Consider the following 20622-nt stretch of genomic DNA (forward strand, 5'->3'; position numbering starts at 1 on the left):
CATGCAAACTGCATGAGCCAAGCCAACCTCTGGCTGCACACACAACACAGGTGTCTCAGAAGTGCGTGCATAGTACGGCTTAAGCAAGTTTACATGGCAAAGCTGGGTCGGTTTCCTACGATTAGGCGTTGAAATAATGTAGTTTAGCTCTGAGACCTTTTTTACCACTGTGTGTGGACCAGAAAATTTTGCCTGAAAAGGTGAAGTGACAATGGGGAGCAGGGCTAGCACCTGGTCTCCCGGACTAAACACCCGGCGCTCGGTCTTAAGATCAAACAACTGTTTCATTTTACCCTGAACTGATGCTAGGTTTTCTTTTGCCATCACCCCAGCTGTGTACAGCCGATGACGAAAACCATTCACGAAGTCAATCAAATTTTTGGGAGGCTGTGCCTCTATCCAATCTCCAGACAGTGCTGCCAATGGACCTCTCACTGTATGAGCAAAGACCAGCTCGTTTGGACTGAATCCTGTACTTTCCTGCGTTACCTCTCTAGTAGAAAGCATCAGCCACGGCAGACCCTCTTCCCAGTCTTTACCCATCTCAGTGCAGTATGCACGCAGGATAGCTTTTAACGTTTGGTGAAAACGCTCCAAGGCACCCTGACTCTGAGCGTGATATGCAGAGCTCTGATTGTGGCGCACACGCAACTGTTTCAGGACCTGAGAAAACATATGCGAACAGAAGTTACTACCTTTGTCAGACTGAATGACCTGAGGAACGCCGAAGATAGAGATGAACTGAGACAGAGCACGTACAACTGAACGAGTTGTAATGGTGCGGAGAGGATAAGCAGCAGGATAGCGAGTTGCCTGGCACATTACAGTCAACAAATAAACTGCCCCCGACCTTGAGGGCGGTAGGGGACCAACACAGTCTATGATTAGATGTTCAAAAGGCTGGCTTATGGCCGGAATGGGGTACAATGGAGCTGGTTTTAACTTCTGATTAGGCTTGTCAGTTAACTGGCATGTATGACACGTTTTAATGAAAGCTGCCACCTCTCTCTTCATACGAGGCCAAAAGAAATGCCTAAGTAGCCTGTCATAAGTCTTTCTCACACCAGCATGTCCTGATTCATTATGTGCTACCTTCAACACTGACTGGCGGAGTTTCTCTGGCAACACAATTTGAAACACCGGTTCACCCACAAACCTTCCATTATGTGGCAGCCATTTTCTCACCAACAAGGAATTCTGAAGAAAATACCCACAAGCACTGTCAAGAATCTCGTCCTCTGGTCGTATTAGCGGCACCAGCCCCTTCAGAGATGGGTCCGCCTGCTGCTCTGCCACCAGATCTGAACGTGTTATGGACAATGGAAAATCAGCCAGAGGTATTGCAAATTTGTCAGACACTTTAGACTTAACTGATTCTTTTGACTCAGAGTTCCCCTTTAACTTAGCCATTGCACGTGTCACCGCACATGCTGAGAAAACCTCTGGAAAGTCACGTTCACTTTTATCCATCCCCCCAGTTAGCAAAGGAATAGATGTCACCACTGCCGGTGGAGGAACGGTTGCCCACACCCGAGCTCCAACCAGGTCGTTCCCCAGAATCACCGTCACCCCTGGGATCGGCAGCGCTGGGCGCACAGCAAGCTTCGCTTCCCCCTGGAATAATTCACATTTGAGCAAAACATTATGCAAGGGAACCCACAGAATATTCATATCTATGCCACGGATAGGCACCTTGTCACCCGTGTCAGAATCCTGAGTTAAAGGGAGAACACCAGCCTGAATAAATGAGTCAAAAGCACCTGTGTCCCTCAAAATAGTTACTGGCACTTCTTCTCCATTTTGCAGCAAAGCCACAGAGCCTTTCATGATAAACGGGCGGTAAGAATCCAGTGCTGCAACTGACGTGTCCCTATTTGGGCCGCAATTTGGTGTAGCACAAGTGGACACCGGACGTGGAGCGGCTGCGCCAGCCCCTTTTGGTTGCGAATGTCCTGCAAAATTATGAGTCCTGGGGTTTCCATTCAACTTAAAACATTCAGACTTCCAATGGCCCCGTTTATGACAGTAATTGCACATCTTGTCTGGCTCACGCAAATTACCACTGCCATTAGAATTACTTTTAGCTTCAGCAGGAAAAGGTTTATCAGATCGGCCGAGAGACTCACTAGCAGTGTTGCCACCGCCCGATTTAAACTCTCCACGGTGCGTCAAGACAAAATCATCAGCGAGCGCTGCTGCGTCTGTTGCGTTGCGCGCTTTCTGCTCGTTGATATATGTCGCCACTCGAGGTGGAACGGAGTTTTTGAACTGCTCCAATATCATTAGATCACATAGCTCGTCGAAATCGGTTACTTCCGAGGCATTATACCAGCGCGTAAAACTGGTAGTCAGGTCACGTGCGAATTCTAGATGACTCTGTTTGTCATGTTTCTTCCTGAACCTAAAACGCTGGCGATATGCCTCGGGGACGAGCTCAAACGACTTCAGCACCGTTGCCTTGACACGAGTATAATTCTGGCTGTCAGCCACACTCATCGCCGAATAAACCTCCTGCGCCCTGCCAGTCAATACGCACTGCAACAACAATGTGCGCGCAGAATCAGGCCAATTACGCACGTCAGCCATACGCTCGAACATGGCAAAAAATGCCTCTGGATCACGTTCGTTAAACTTTGGAACCAAACGTAAATTCCCACTCACATCGAAACCCCCTGCGGACTCAGCAGGTCCTGTGGTGGACACTTGTGCAACAGCTGGAATCTTACCGTCCCTCATCAGGTCCAGCCTGTTTTGCTCCACTTGCCATTTCATTCTTTCAATTCTATGTTGCGCCTCAGCGGCGTCAGCCATTATTTTAGCCTGCGCCTCAGCGGCGTCAGCCATTATTTTAGCCTGCAATATCATCAACTCTTTCTGTTGTTCAAAAGTCAAGCCTGCCCCTGACATCATTCCCGCAGGCACCGCCGATGCAGCGTTTAACGGAGGAGGAGACACCTCCTCTGACTCGGCAAACTCCTTTTTAAACAAATGGTGCCTTAAAACCACTGCTATGGATTCCTTTGTCCTCTTATCATTTGAATCCAGTTTAATCCTATACTGGTCTGCTATTTTAATTAGTTGGTCTTTGGTGCATTGCAATAACAGTTCCTCAGACGGATCTGCAATAAATGCCTCTAAACTGACCATGGCTCTGTGCGCGCTTAAAGTTCACAGCTGGCAGAAACAAAACACACAAAAAAAAATACAAGTGCCCCTCTAGCCTATATAATTCCCAAGCTATGCTCCACCCGTCTTCATGCCGGTTTGCGGGAGGTACTTATGCACGGAAGGCCACCGCAAAGGCCTAGCTGATACCGAGAGGCAGGGAGGGCAACCAGAAACTGGCGACCCGCATGCACCCCTCAGCTGTGCCCCCGAGACGACCGTGCGTACGCACAGCCGCTACACCCGCACCTTGCACCTAAACCACCCCCCGGCCTAGACCCAGCGAGCTATATTCTATACCAGAGACTAAACGCGCCTACCAGAGACACTCGTATTAAAATAAAAAACAAAACCAGCCAAGCAAACTATATATATTTACTATACTATAATAATTATAATTATAATATATATATATGTATTTACTTTAGCAGCACAACAGCCAGGAAAACTTCTCCACCAGCACAAACTTAATCAAAACGAATGCAAAGTAACCAAACTTAATAAATCAACTTCAAATCAAACAAATTACTGCATCTCCCAAAGTCCGAGTACATTCACAAGCGTGTACGCTGAAGTAAACATCGCTTATCAGTTTGTACTCACCGGAATGATGAATGACAAGGGAATCCCCGGAATGGTTCCCAAATGACGTCACTTCATTCACAAAACTCAAAACCACGGCGCCGACAAGCCATTAATTAAGGCCAAGTTGCCCATAGACTACCGCAGCAGAGAACAATAGCAGAGAACAAAGGCAGGAGGGCGAGTCACTTGACTCTCCAAACTCACTGCACACCTAATTCACTGGACAGAGCCCCCATTTGTTAGATACCTGGCCTAGGGGAGCCAAGTACACAACAAAAATACAGGGGAGACACAGTACTCAAATGAAATAATTTATTTAAGTAATCAAAAATAAGGTAAAGGTAAGGTAAAGTCAAAATCATACCAAAATCAAAGTCAAACAGATGAGGTGTGGAAATCAGTAGTCAGTAGTGTGGTGCGTGTATGCATGAGTGAGATGTGTGTGCGTGTTGTATGTATTAACTCAAATGATGGAAAAGGTGCATGGTGGGAGAAGGGCAGAGGAGAACTGAATAACACAGAGCTGAGGAAGGGACTGGGGAGGCAGGCTTATATAGGGCGTCGGCACCTGGGCCCAGGTGCCGACCCTTGGCTGATTGATCATCACAGCTCTGCTCCCCAATCCACTGCAACACAAGGAGAAAGGGAATTAGGAATAGCAAAGCAAACTAACCAAAGTGAATAACAAATATAATATATATAAAGCTACACCAGACCACCTAATATAAGATACCATATACCACAATATACTATATACCCTAATACAGTACAATACAAACACAGGGGGCCGTCACAGGGATGAATTATTGGAAGTGGGTATTATTAAACACAAGTGGTGGGGGCATACATTCTGCCAGCATCTGGCACAGACACATTAAATCACATCACATCATGCATATATACTCACGCACGCACATGCACAAGTACACAGTGCACACAGGCACGCACACACACATAAACTACACGCACACGCTTGAGGGAAATTCTTTCATTCATTCATTCTTTCTTTCTTTCTTTCTTTCTTTCTTTCTTTCTTTCTTTCTTTCTTTCGGCCTTTCTTTCGGCCTTTCTTTCTTTCTTTCGGCCTTTCTTTCCTCCTTTCCTCCACCCATCCATCCGTCCTTCTTCTCTGTGTCTAATACAATGTTTACAAGGCAGCCGATTGTCCCCCACATATTTCACAGTCCACAGAGGCCCTGCAGGGCCCGTGCACTGCAATGACAAATCAAATCACCGCAAAATCACTTATTCCCTGCTTCTGCCACCGCAACACAACGTGTGTGTGTGTGTGTGCGTGTATGTGTGTGTGTGTGTGTGTGTGTGTGTGTTTGCTTGTGTAAGTGTATATGTGTGTGAGTGAGTGGGCGATGTGGGAGAATTATTGCTTCAATAAAAAAACATTATCCAGCCAATCTGTTTAGCAGTGTTACCGTTAGCTGTAATGGATTCAAATACCAGTCAGGGGAATGGGGTTGGTAAAGATAGATGACATGAATGCATGGATGGATTATTGTAACTTTTATTTTCGCTTTTTCTTTTGGGCAATTTTGATTTGACATGCAACACACAGCAGAATAATATCTCTCTCCTCCCCCCCAACAGTAAGAACCCCTCACCCAAGGACGGTCTCATCACTCCAGGGACCCCCAAGGTAAGATGGACTGAAATTGTGCTTTTTTTTCTATCTTTGTATTTTAATAAATAAATAAATATAAGGATCATCCTGATGTGGGAGCCCCATCTCACCCAAACACAGTGAAATAGCACAAATGGGCAATTCCGGACATACACGCCTAGAAAACCCCAAAATCTGTACATATTATACTACTACTGATTTGACAGCAACGGAGGCGCATAGCTTTAACTAGTATTGTACGTACGTAATTTCCAATCCGTGCTATTTCGCCGTGTTTGGGTGAGATCGGGTTTGACATTATTTACGATTCTGTGCTATTGGGTTACAACTCGGACGGGGCTGAGTCGGCTCTATACCGAACTTCACAACGTTCGACGCGGGAACTCGAGTCCTCGGCGGTGTCTCTCGTGTTTGGTAGAGAACGGCACCCCACCGCCACGGTCTATGCCTCTATAAGGAGGATTTCAGTGTAATATGTACAGATTTTGGGGGTTTCTAGGCGTGTATGTAGCCTATACGAAATTGCCAATCGACGATGAAGGAGTGAATCTAAACCCACGCCATTCAACCATGTCTACGTGTTACAGTAACAGAGGATGTACAGTATACCTGATATAATAGACATGAGGTTCATTAGTCTACTGTACGTCACCCACTCCTTTTTGTTTGTCTTTCTGAAATGACATGAAGAATGAATAATGCAACATGTGCACTGAATCTCTGGCATGCAGCGCAATAATCTGGAATCACCTGCAGCAGCTCTGTGCATTATTTGGGAGCTTCTGGTCCTGCTGTCACACGAAGACGAGTTTGCCCGCATGGCTTCAATCATAATGTACGTAATGTACATAATGTACAAAGTGTTTATTTCGTCTCTGTCGGGTGGAAACCTCATTAGGTCAAAAACTGTTATAGTGGCCCAGGCCGTAGCGTAACGGTCTGGGCACCGGACTGGTAATCCAGTCGCAGTGTGCCGCGGGTTCGACTCCCGGACCCGACACGGCCTTTACTGCATGTCATCCCCCATCTCTCTCCCGTTTCCTGTCAGCCTACTGTCTGTCCCTTCAAAAATCAATAAAAGGCGTAAGCCGCAAAAAAAATAAAAAAAAATAAAACTGTTATAGTTTCATGATTCTAATTTAAAAAAATAGCAAAAGTAGCAGATACTTTTGATGCTTTCGTGTGACGCTGTAGTAAAAAGCAAAAAGTAAAAATTCAAACACGTTTCTGCCCGACATCAACGATATACAGTAGTATATGAGTGCACGTGAACACACACACACACACACACACAAGCACACATGCACGCACACAGTCTATGGCACGCACGCACAGTAGTCGCACAAACACAAACACACAATGATACAGGGATGTCAGAACACCTCGCATTTCAGAGCAGGTTTTTAACAAGCTTCAGGAGGAGAGAATGAACTTGATAAAAAAGAAGTGTACAGTGTATCAGAGAGATGTGCAAAGGTGGCCTGACAGAGGCTGAGAGGGAGAAGGAGATAAGAGGAGTGGTGGTATAGTAGAGATGAGGTCATTGCAGCACTATACAGTACATAATTATAGTACTGCTGATACAGTACTTTATGTACAGTGATTCGGCTGACAATTAGAGAACACCAGCCGTATTAATTTACACCATTGTAAACGTATCCGGGCAGGTATAGGGTATACTCCTCAATAAGCACCAGTATGTATAATTATACAGATATATAGATATAAATCTAAAATCTATCTATATAGTCAAGTCAAGTCAATTTTATTTCTAGAGCACATTTAAAACAACCAAGGTTGACCAAAGTGCTGGACAGCATAAAAACAAACATATATACAGTAGGGAAAATGCACGAGAAGACACGAGTAAAATTACAAGAAGTACAGAACAAAACTGTGTAGAATGGGAGAGCACAGCAACGAATGATTAAAAAGTGGGGAGGGGCATATGGTGTTAAAAGGCCAGAGAGAACAAGATTAAAAAATGTCCATAGAAGGTGCAGCTTTCACAAGTGGCAGGGCGTTCCATATAGAGATAAATATATCACTGTAGGCCTACCTAATACAAAATAGAATTGGAGTTAAGCATTGTTTTCGGCATGACATTGTTATACTGAACCAGTCAAAAAGACGTGAATGTAAACATAAATAATAAGAAAACCCTGCAGTGTGTAATGTGGATGCTCTTCAGTCAGTGTGATATTCATGGACATGCATGCGCTATCACAGTCTGAATGATGTCAGCATGAACATTTCAGCTGGAACTACCGACCCGAACAGTGGTTGTAAGTATGTGCGTGTTTGCGCGTGTTTGTGCGTGCGTGTCTCTTGGGGGGGCAAAGGGTATCACGTACCCTTTCCCCCATGGCACGCCTCCTCCTCCACTTTGCCCTCTGCCACCCGACGGCGCCTCCATTATGCTCCGCGCTCATAGATTATATATCCCACGCACGCGGCTGGGCTTCATGGCACACAGGGTCACCATGGTGACGGAAGACCCCGAGGCCACTAGAGGAAGCCGTTATAACGGCGGGCTGATCGCCGGCGAGGAGGTTGCGTCGGGGTTAATCTCCGGTGCGGCCGCGGTTGGGCAGCGTGACGCCCCGTAAAACACGGGCCCCCCGTGCTCCGGACCAGCCCTCTCCATTCGCCACGCCGCCGCCACGGCATACTAAACACGCGCTCCCTGATGCTCGGTCACGCCTGGACATGCTCCGCTGTCGCTCCGCCTCTCCCTGACCACCAAGTGCTCTTTTTAAGGCCTGGGTCACGACCCTGACGGTAGAAGAAGCCATGAAGGACGCTCCCCAAATTACCTGGGAGATCACAAACATTACAATAGCTATGGTATACCAGAGCCCTCATCTGGGGCTGCAATGAGGAGAAAGTAAATTGCAGAGGAACTTAGAAGGACTCCAGGCTAATAAGACTTGTATGCCTTAAAACATTATACTTGCCCTCTAGAACTATAATTAGAAATTAAAAACACCTTTCATATTTTATTTATCTTATCTTTATTTCACTCAATAAAATGGTGCATTTATATAGCGCCTTTATCCAAGGCGCTTTACATAGATTGTGCATTACATTCACCCATTCACACACACATTCATACACCGATGGCGGCAGAAACCATGCAAGGCACCAACCAGCACATCAGGAGCAATTAGGGACTTCATCATCTTGCGACAGGACTTTTCCCTATATTTCCCTAAAGATGAACTATTTCTAAGAGAAATTACATATATAAGGTGTTTTAAATATACATGTTGGGTTATAGAGGGCAGATATAATGCTTTAAGACATATAAGTCTTATTAGCCAGGGATCATTTGAAAGGATTAATTAAATAAATTACATTCACGTCTTTTTGACTGGTTCAGTTCCAAGAGAGAATTTAACTATCCTACATTTGACCACATGAGCCTGCAGTATTGATACTTTGGCTATTCTAAAATAAACGTGGCTATTCTACAATCTCAGATTCTACAATCTCAGTCACAACGCATCGGTGTGACACGTTGAGAGCTTGCAACGCTGTAAAAAAAACAAACAAAAAACATTTATCATGTATTTGCAAAAGAGAAAGAAATGGAACAAGCCAAGCAGGGTCCATGTGGTTAATGCTCTAGGTAAAAAAATAATATTACTGTATGTCTTGTCCAAGTAATAATCATGTCCAACAACAGCTGTGCACATGCAGGTACAGTAAATACAAGATTATGCACACATGCACACGCATAGGCACGCATGCCCAGTCGCCCACACACACACACACACGGTCACACGCGCACACACTATAATGTCCAATTTAGCGTGGCAGCTCTGGGGGGCTGGTCATTTCTCACTTATTATTATTAGATTATGGCTGTCGACCACTTAAGCCTCTGCTCTGCCCCTTTCTGCTTGATTAATAGGAGATGACTGTAAACACACATATTTCATAGCTGCCTTGTAAAAACACATGCTCCCATACGCATAAAAACACACATAAAATGCACACGCATAAACAAAACCACCGCGCACAAACACCCGCTGCCCATGCAGACACATGAAGCATGCATGCACAGGTGCACACGCATGCACACACACAGACGCACGCACGCACGCATGCACGCAGGCACGCGCACACAGACAGTACAGTACAGCACACGTCTCTGTCCAGACTCGTAAAGAAAATGGAACGTTGCTCTTTCTGTCTCCATCTCTGTCTCCTTTCGGTTACTCTCCTTGTTCATTTGAGGAATTAACTGGATTGGCTTTGTCAGTGAGTGGGTCGTGTGTTGTGTGCACTGCATGTGCAGGTTGTGTGCGTGCATGATGGAATCTGTGTGTGTGCGTGTGTGTGTGTGCGTGCGTGTTGTGAGACAGCTTTATGGACACACAGAGTGTCCCGTAATGTGGGATAGTTACGGTCCTCTCCTCTTCTTCCCTGGCATTTACCATGCATACGTCAGTGGTGGAAAAAGTACTAATTTTCTTTTAACTTAAGTAGTAGTGTCAATACTGCAATATTGAAACACTCCATTACAAGTAAAAGTCCGGAATTCAAAATGTATACTTGAGTAAAAAGGTATTGGCATTGAAATGTACTTTAAGTACCAACAGTAAAAGCACCCATTATGCAGAATTGTCCCGTTTTTTTAATGTATGAGAATCTTTTGGAAATAGGCAGAATACATAAAGCTCACAATGCGTCGCGATGAGCTTGTAGTAGATCGTCTATTTTCAAATGGCCCGAAATTAAGTGGTTATAATGTATGTTTTTGTAATCAAAATCTACAAACTAAGTAACTCGGGGTTTCAAATATTATGTAGCTTTATTCTCATGACAGGTTTTTGGTCATGAACAACTAAAAACACATATTACACATAAAAACCCCAGGAACGTTGTTTCTTGTGTCCTATAAACATCATTTAAATAAGCTGCAAAAGTGGTTGCAAAAGGGGTGAAGTGCCCCTTTAACTCCTCCTCTCCGAGCTCCCTGTAATGAGTACCTCTTCTCTTCTCTAACTCCTCTCTTAACATCCCATAAACACTAACTCTAATTAGTGGAAGGGATTTTATAGACACCAGTCTGGCGTGCTTGTTGTCGTGGCGTCCGTGTATAGCGCTAATGCTCTGCTAATTCTGGAGGAAGTGATGCTCCGTGTACTAAAGAGGATAAAAGATTGTAGGCTATTGATTCAAACTTAAATGTGGGCAGATTGATTCAGATGGCAGTGCACAGAGCAAGCCACGTAGGGACGAGTATGTCTTGTTTGGAAATGTGTGTGAAATAACATCTTGAACTCTAGGGTCCTGATTCTTCAAAAACGAAATGCGCCAGAGTGTAACGGTGACGGAAACAGATATCGTATTTATCCGTCCGATCAAGCTACGTTGAGATGACGTGTTATTCAGAGAGTGGTGTGTACCACAGGTGCGCTGGCGTATCGCAGGTGTATGTCATACTGAAAGCAGCGGGTGCAAAGTGATCGGAAAAGCAACCGACAACCTCATCTGCATTGATCCACGCCCCATATCGACCATAAAAGGCTTCAAGCATGACTCAGCAGACAGCAGTTTGTCTGAGATCACAGCCGCGGTCACTGCTATATCCAAGCTTACAATGGTGCGTGCTCCGCTGAAGCAATATAATTATAATTTATTTAATTAAGTTCGGGACCAAGGCGGGTGTTCACTCACACCTTTGCAGAGGTAAAACATATCCGATATTTAAAATATCGGATATGTCAATGCAAAAGTCGTCTTTTCAGAGAGAGCGAGAGAGAGAGAGAGAGACGAGAGAGGGAGGGGGGCTGCATGGGCCCTCGACACTGTTGCGCGATAAAGAACAGTAGCCCATACATTCATAAGTAAATATATTATAGGCCTACCTCGTAGGCCTGGGATCCTCTTGTCTGAAGAAATTATAATCCAGTGAGTTTATCCAGTGAGTTAAACTATTCTGTGTGTGGCATCCATGTGATCAATATCAATATACATTATTATAAATTCTGTCTGTGTGTCCGTCATGTTCACGAGTGGAGGTGAGCTGGTTTAAAACTGATATGACTGGCCGACTTTCAAACACGCTGCATTCATTAGGCTAATATTGGTCTTCTATTTTTTTTTATAGGGCTAATTAGCCCTATTCATTTTCCAATGTGAATCGGATCGGCAGTAGCCTACGCTGCTGTCTGCCCTCCGCCACACACACACACACACACACACACACACACACACACACACACACACGCACACACGCACACACACACACACACACACACACACACACCGACAGTCAACTGACTTTAAGGATCTCCGTAACAAAACAATTTCATTAGGCCTGCCGCCGCCTACTGCAGGCATTACTGTCTACACTAAACTATGTTGGATTCGTAGGCCTACAGTGCAGAATGCAGATAAGCCTATGTTCTTATTATAACTGTGAATTTGTTTTTTAACATGCAGCGCGAGTCCGCGAGATCCGATCTACAAGCTCACAACCGTTGCACCTCGGCTGCCGAGTGAGCATCCCCAATCGCGCATGATATAAATATCCTAATAAATAAATAAAAAGGTGTCGGCTTGCGGGGCAGTTTCTGTATATGGGACTCTATAGGCTAACTTGCCTATAATGCATGCATTTAGGCATACAAGTGCACTCGGCTTATATATATATATATATATATATAGCCTATATATCGTTTTTTGTGCTGATTTTTTGTGCTGATCGACAAATATGTTGGGGGCACATGCCTACATATTTTATCTGAGATTTGGGGACTATTTATTGATTCAGCATGAAGACTAAAGCCTTCTGAATAAATCTATTATGCAAGTGTATGCTTCCGCAAATATCTCCGCCACCTAAAGAGGTGGCGGAGGATTTAGCGGAGTTTCCGACGAACCAAAGACAGCGTCAAGTTCACGGCCATTTCCATGAATTCCAAATTAATGTGGGAAATCCACGTAAATGCCTTTCCGCCAGCGTCACGGCAATATATCAGCGGAAACACGTTGAAGAATCAGGCCCTAGGAGAGTATAGGCTAGTATTTGAGATTGAAGAAGAAAAACGATTATGTTTGTGATGGTTTGTGTATTTAAGATCTGTGAATTTGCTCCTCTTTTTATCCTATTGTTCCCTCTATGTTTGTGTTTTATTCGACTAACTCTCTCTCTCTCTCTCTCTCCAGTCGTTGCTGTTGTCCGTCCACATCAAGCGTGAAGGAGAGTCTCCTGTTGTCTCGCCTCTGTCTTCCGAAGATGCCCATCACTCCGACAGATACCAGGTCACTCACTCAGACACACACACACACACACACACACACACACACACACACACACACACACACACACACACACACACACACACACACACACACACACACACCTTTTTTTTTTTTTTACCTGAACTGGAACACAAACTACAAGTTCAGCCTAGGGTTTCATATAGTTTGGCCAAGCCTTAACTCAATAATTATCTCTTCCATCTACTGTAGAGATTTGTCCAAGTGGTAATGGTGTGTGCGTGCGCGCGCGTGCATGCGTGCGTGTTTGATTGTTTGTTTGTTTGCAAAATGCCTTTCCTGCTCAGGTTGGCAAATACCCCCTAGAGTTTACTTTGAGTAATAGGGCCTAATCTCAATTACATCTCAGCACATACACACACACACACACACACACACACACACACACACACACACACACACACACACACACACACACACACACACACACACACACTGCACACACACACACACACACACACACACACACACACACACACACACACACACACACACACACACACACACACACACACTCACACGCACGCACGCACACGCATACGCCAGATTATCTCCATGGATTTAAAACTGCCCTGAGGTAAATGTGTTTTACAACACGAACTAATCCTTATTCAACGACCACTAGTGAGCTGACTATAGGAAAGAATTGTTGTTTAGCGATCGGGCTATAGCCTGGTGGAAGAGAAGAGTTGCAGGGCACATACTGTACACACAACACTGGTACATTTGGGGGTTAAGCGCTTGAAGCCCGGCATCCCTATTCTGGGCGGAACATTGGCCCAGTATAGGTGGTTAACCCATTCTGACCTGAGATCAGATTCATACGAGTTTTCCACTGGACACACACTGGTCTGATTAACCCATTCTGACCTGAGATCAGATTCAAAAAAATGTCAGTCGTTGTTCGATTTCTTCAAAAATAGCTAAAGCATAACATGATGCCAACACCAAAATGGGTGCCCGCCCAGAATGGGTTAAACGCCTCGCTCAAGGACACAGTCTGGTTGTAATTCTTCTGCCAGTCTGCCCCCCCTTTTAAATATGTATTTAGGGTATATGTTATATTTGATTTTATATTTACATTTATTAAAAAGTGTGGGGGAATACCTTCATACTTATTTCTACAAATGCTACAAATTGTTACGAAACCCATGTGATAGCAGCAAGTCATTTTGGGGATAAAGAAAAATAAGTTGATGGGGTAAATTACGTCTGATTCTAATCGTACCGTGCATCTTCAAATCATCTACTATATACTGGACTTGACATTACTTCAGACCATTTTCCAAAGCATACAATTATTATTATTATTATTGGGGTCAGGGTTATTTTATTTAAACAGCCAATTTAACGTTGAGGTGCCCACAAGATTTAGGAGCCCACCATAGACCTGTACCCGATGATGTGTGTGTACACACTATACATTTCAGACATTTGAAAATAGCTTGTAGATCGGCTATTTTCAAAAGATCTGTAATACATATCCCTACTATTTCACAGGTGCAATCCTGCCTATACTCTCTCTCAACTGACTCTCTCTCGCTGACTATACTGGGATGAACCTGTCACTGTACAACATGCTGGTTTATTCCTATGGCCTGTGATGTATCACAGGGTTAAGTGGGTCTCCCCTCCCGCGCCATAAAACTGATACTATTAAGTCCATGCAAACGTTACACGCCCATACGTTCGCGATGACACCGCTCACGGGAGGCCTTATAGCCATAAAGTAGATTTTCTCATTAAGTGAAACTGCTGAAATCGCCTTATATTATACAAATGATTAAGTCAATGGTGGCTCTCGATCTTCACCCCCGAAAAATGTTATTTGTAGAAGAACGCTGACGTCTTCTCAATTCCTCTGTGTGTCTCTCTCTCTCTCTCTCTCTCTCTCTTATTCTCAGAAACTCCCTTTCTCACTCTCTCACTCTCTCACATTGCTTGTTCTAAAAAAGAAATTCATGCCCATTAAGCTATAGTGTAGTATTACAATATCATCTCTGTCCAAAACTGTTACTTTTCAGGGTTCAACTTAAAATAATTTCTCAAATCGTGTCGCTTCACTCATGTTTCGAGCTTGCAAATCTGCTGCGTTTGATGCTTTTGTGCCTGTATTTCTATCTATCTATCTATCTATCTATCTATCTATCTATCTATCTATCTATCTATCTATCTATCTATCTATCTATCTATCTATCTATCTATCTATCTATCTATCTATCTATCTATCTATCTGTGAAGCATTACAATATTTTGCTCTGAATTGTATCTTTGATTACAAAAGTCTGATATAAGAGCACTTAAACACTTTATCTACTGTCTAATGTTTCATCTGAACAGTATCAATGAATCTATCTGCTGGTAGACACATTACAAATACAACTCATTTGACACAACATTTACTTAGGCTGTAATGCAGCTCACAGTGGAGCCTCGGCGCGTTGCTTCCCTCTAGCGACCAAAGCTCGAAATGACACGAGGTCCTCCTAGTGGCTACAGCGTCTTCCTGTCACATGACCAAAACAAGCTAACATGGCGCCGTGCATGAGAGTGTTCTCCTGCCGCGACGCAGGCTCCACTTTTCAATCCTTTTCCATCCGCGTAGATTGATGGATACGGCGTTGCATTTACAGTAGCGAGCAATATCAGGAGACACACATGAGCCGTTTGCACGAGTGAGTTTTAGGCGACTTACTAGAAGTGAGGGTTCAATGAAACAACTTGACAGTCCTGTAATGGAGGAGGTGCAACCCAGCAGAGAAGTAGGTTCTGTTGTTTACAAGTCCCCCCACACAACCCCGTAGTATCCAATGCAATCTTCCTCGGCAGAGTTATTTATATGCCTATAAAGTGAAAATATCGATTTCCCACTGTCTAATGGACATTTTCTCTGTTTCCTTTCTTTCCACTTTTGCAGACATTTTTACGAGTGCGGGCAAATAGGCAAACAAGATTGAATGGTATGTATTTCATAATGTTGTCCTTTTTACATGGGTTAAATGGGTTGTTTTCATTCATATTTTACCTGCAAGCATTAGGAATGAATTCCTGAGCATCACGGAGATTATGATGTGGTGTATTTCAAGTCATAGATAAATGAGGAATATTTGATAAATTCCCCCAATTGGAAGTGAGTGAAATTGAACCACTGGTTGAAGTGAGTCGATTCTATTATTCATGCACAATAAGTCAGTATATAATCATACAGTATATGCATATGACTATTAATATGGAACAGGAATATATGTATTCCTGTTGCATAATTTCATCTTGTTTCTTTTCTGTAGCTGCAGAAAAGCTAACATCACATTAAAGGGGAAAATAAACAAGCAGCATTCTTTGTCCTAATCTACAATCTACAACAGGCTAAAGCAATCATAATTATGACTCTAAAGACAATTTCATAGATCAGTGGTCCAATTAAGGACCACCAGTGATCTTTGAGGGGGTTCCAGGTGGTCCCCGGCTAAATGATGGAGAGAATTGGTAACCAAATGGACCCGTAAAATGAAATGAAAGGGTCCATTTCGTTTCATTGTACGCTCTCAACAGTTAAATTATTGTTAAACATTTGGCATTACTTATTTTACAAGAATCACACATAATTTGACAATGCAGAAGAATTGTTATTTTGATTGTTAGATTGCCTGTTATCTCCTATGCTGTATCAATATGGAATCCAACAATAACAACAATATTCTACGTTTTGGGTCTGAAATCTCATCAAATGGTGTTCCGTGGCTCAAATGCCGAATACATTATGGACCTTGATATGAAAAAGTTATAAAACCAGTGCATTAGGAGAACCTGCACTGTACATGAACACTATTGGTGTATATCAGGGGTGGGAAACGTTGACGATGGAGAGAGCCACTATATTTCCACACTCACTCCAGAGGGCAAAATAAAAATATCCGATCTACAAGCTCAAAACGCGTCACGGTGCGACACGGTTTGAGCTTTTAGATCAGCTATTTTCGCTATAGTTGAATTGAAACCCTGAACTATGTTTTGCTATTCATGAAATGGAATCCTGAAAAGTATATTTTTTTATTTAATTTCAAATGCATTTAGTTATAGTTGTTAGCTGTTAGTTGTTATAACTTTATAACTAAATTAAGCTACATAATATATTATATTTGCACGTTTGGAATTGTAACGGATGAAATCAATAATACAGTATAGCAGTATTCTGATCTGGGGGCCACATTAAGAAAAGATGGGGGCCACATGTGGCCCCTGGGTCGCCAGTTGCCCATCTATGGCGTATATCATCAGTGGAAAACAGGATCGATTTCACCCACCTGTCAGCCGTATTACAACGCTCACATTCACAATTTGAAGTCAATTACAGTAAAGCCACTATTAAACGGTGTCACATACTTTAGCACATGTTAAAAGCAGATAAATAAATAATGCATTTAATCAATAAATCAAATCAACCTAGACCAAATGTACCAATAGTCCTTATTATTGAGGACACGTGATGAGAGAAATCTAATTATTATGTTCCATTGACCTGACTGGCCTTTTTGTCCTCATATTATTATTAAGTTATTATTGCGAAATTAGCCTCTGGGTCAAATGTGGCTACTTAAAGTGTTAAACATTTTTCCTAAGCAATACAATACCCAACATCGTTCTTTCTGAGGTTATCACAAGCCCAGTGACCGAATGGACCGAAAGATAGTCAAATGTACTGCGTATTTTGGATATCACGTTTGCATTTCACGGATTGACACACATATCACCATTCATTGCTTCTCTGGTTTCATGCCCACTTTAGTCAGAGCCTGTGTATGAAATGAACCAATGTACACTTTGTTTAAACTTTGCCGTCAGTTCCTCCCATTCTGCCCTCATCTGGAACCAAGCATCCTTCTAGTGGGTGGGTGGGTGGGTGGGTAGGTAGGTGGGGGGTTGAGGGGCAGCCAGACCCCTGCCCGACCTAATTAACATCCCCTCTCCTCCCTCTAGTTAATAACGCCCCCCTCAATTAGCGTCAGCCCAGAAATGGGTGAGGATTCGGAGGCCATTTTTTTGTGTCTCCTCCTTCCTTCCATCTTCTTTCCCTGCAGTTATGGCCCATCTTGTGCCCTGCTCTCCCTCCCTCCCTCCCTCCCTCCCTCCTTCCTTTCTCCTCCTCCTCTCCTTGTCCTGGGGACGATGCTCCCTCATGGCCTCTACTGCTTTCCCAGCCAGCTAAAAATTAATGTCCCCGCGCGCCATTTGCAGTTAAGAAAAAACGACAGAGACTTGGGGCGCTATAGCCGGCTGCTCTGCTCTGTTAAATTTCTAATTATGTGCGTGTATAAAGAGAGGGGGGATGGGGGGGGGGGGGGGGGGGGGTAGTGTCTGTAGTTAATGGTGTCAAGGAAGTATAGAGCAAGGGAGATTGATTCAATACAGCGAAAAAAGTACAGAGGCACAGTTCTACAATAATGCTAAAAGGATAACAAAAAGCCCTGAGGGCTTGTTTCCATTGTGGTCCCATGTATTCAATTTATCAAGACATACAGAAATCACCAGTACTAGGAGGCAGAGCAGTAAAGTACAGACAGTGAAGGAAAGAGATAGAGATAGAGTAAGTGGATACGTTGTTGTCTGTGTTGCGGTAACTGTGTGAGTATAGCTTATTAGATTTAAAATAACCAAATTTTAACCAAATAAATAACCAAATGAGACATGTGTTGTCCCATTGTCTTCAGAACCCAGGGACGGGTCGTGGCAGTCTTTGACTCTTTTTTTTCTGTGTACCCTACCTCCGGGGCCAGGCACAGGCCTGTTGACTTTTGAGTTTTGGGCCCTTCAGATGTAGTTATTTAATTAAGAAACTGTCTGTTGATGTAAATCCACAGTTAATTGTGTCCATCAATCAGGTGGAGTAGCCTTATGAACATGTATCCAGAGACAGGAGGCTGTTGTGTTTTGTTTTCATTTAGGGCACAATGTATTTGCCCATAATATATTATACTGGCCTCATAGTTGCTCCCTGATTAATTCATTAATTATTTCTTTTGTCAACTTTATTTGACCAGGTGGCCATTAATTGCGATTGGGGGGAGTAGTAAAGAGGTTTAGCTGCAGGGTTACTGCTGGGGGGAGAAGAGCAGGTTAATGAAATAAATATCATCTTTGTCGGGTGGAAATGTCCAAAAATGCTACTTTACGTAATTCAAAAATAGAAGATCGACAAGCTCAAAACGATGCTTTTGATGCTTTTGTGTGATGCTTTTAGTATGATCAAATAGGGCATACATTTATGAAAATAAAATAACACAGCAACTAAATCTAACTACTATACTGTAAATATTGGCATTGGCATGGTCCAATCTCATCCTCGGTCAGGGAACGTTCCATTTTTGAGGGCCCTCCTATATTCAGTTATAGTGTAGATTTCTGTCCTAACATAAACATTAAATGCCATTGACAATGAATGGAGATTTTACGTCATATGTGGACGAGCAAATTGGCTATTTCGGTCCTACAAAAATTTAATTCCCATTGGAGGGCTGTCCCCAGGCAATAGACAATTAGAGAAAATAGACATGTTACGTCATGATGACAAATTCTCTGTCGTCATGATGTACGATGATAAGAGCGCCCCTTACTTCACACAGGTGTGATTTTTTTTTTTAATCAATGAAAGGTGATCCACTGCCGAGTGCCAACATGGCGACATTGCATTGTGTTCAATGGCTGTGTCCGGTTGAAACATTCAAGCAAGGTGGCTACATTTTTCAACAAAACGCTGATGCCGAACGCATGCAATGCGTCCACCTCACATCTAGAGCATTGAAACAATGACAAAAACTGTATTAATTTGGTCCTTTGAGAGCGACTACATTTCCTGAAACGTTTGTGTACTGTGGACACTGGGACTGTCCCAAAAGGATGAGCAGTTGTCCGAAGTCCGAACCAGTGTTTATAAAACTGAAGGAGAAACTCAGGCAAAAAGTGTTGTTGGTCTTGTAGCTCAATCTGTTGTAGCTAACCCAACTCTCTCTCTCTCTCCCTCCCTCTCGTTTCTCTCAGCTCGCATAGGCAAGATGAAGAGGAGGAAACCAGAGGATGGGGGGCAGGTATGTCCGCTGTGCAACGCCCCGTTGGCTGGGAATGAGGAGGAGATGAGTAGACATGTGGAACAATGCCTCATCCAGGTAGTGACACGCCGGGCTCAAACCCCGCCTACCGACACCCCGCGGAAACAACCTATCGACTCCTCTCTTCCTGTAGACGCCTCTTTACTTCCTGTAGTCTGGTGGTTCTCAAAGTGTGGGGTCCAGGGACTCAGGGTTTCTTGAGGGGGGGTTCTAAATTGTCCCTTACTATGGGCTCTATGCACACACGCCATTTAGAAAAGAACCCTACTTATACAGGTGTTACCGATGATACTAATGAAGGCTCTGTTCCATGCTGTTCAAACAGAGTCAGGGTGCTGCTACTGTGCGTATTGTGTTGGCTCACTGGAAACACTCTGCTACACACAAGTGTCCTTGATTGGGTTCCAAATGGCCCTGTACGGGTGTGTAACTCCGAGTGTGTGTGGTTCCATTTGTACACTTGTTATGGGGGTTTAAACGTTTGAGAAACAGGGTACACTTAGAGCCTTAATTAGTACCACCAGTAACGCCTGTGAAGGAAATAGGAAGATTTTTTCTGTGTGCATATAGGCCATCCTGTAACTCTTACAGTGTACCGGTACTATTGCCACAGTTAAGAGGGGTCCTTAAAATGTAAAAGTTTGGGAACCACAGTTGTAGTTTTAGCCCTCACGGCGCCTCGAGCCAATTGTCTTCCCTCTCTCTCTGTATATCTCTGGGTGTAAGCACACTTGGGCTTCCATGTGCGGCCAAAAGCTGCTCGTAGCAGTCGTCTCTTCCTGGTTTTTAGACAGCTGGTGGATGGAAATGAAGCTCCGCCAACGTGGCAGAATGCCG

General features: G+C 43.7%; 1 pseudogene across 1 annotated transcript in view; it reads left to right on the forward strand.

Moving 5' to 3' along the window:
* Positions 1–20622, forward strand: part of LOC310871375 (E3 ubiquitin-protein ligase RNF220-like) — a 58196-nt pseudogene that overhangs the window by 12804 nt on the left and 24770 nt on the right. Inside the window, exons 4-7 of the transcript XR_014571088.1 lie at positions 5353–5401; positions 12569–12664; positions 15600–15642; positions 19718–19842. The product of XR_014571088.1 is annotated as an E3 ubiquitin-protein ligase RNF220-like (transcript). The remainder of the gene's footprint in view (positions 1–5352; positions 5402–12568; positions 12665–15599; positions 15643–19717; positions 19843–20622) is intronic.

Source organism: Protomyctophum parallelum, assembly GCF_964188405.1.
Source record: "Protomyctophum parallelum genome assembly, chromosome: 14".
Lineage (NCBI taxonomy): Eukaryota > Metazoa > Chordata > Actinopteri > Myctophiformes > Myctophidae > Protomyctophum > Protomyctophum parallelum.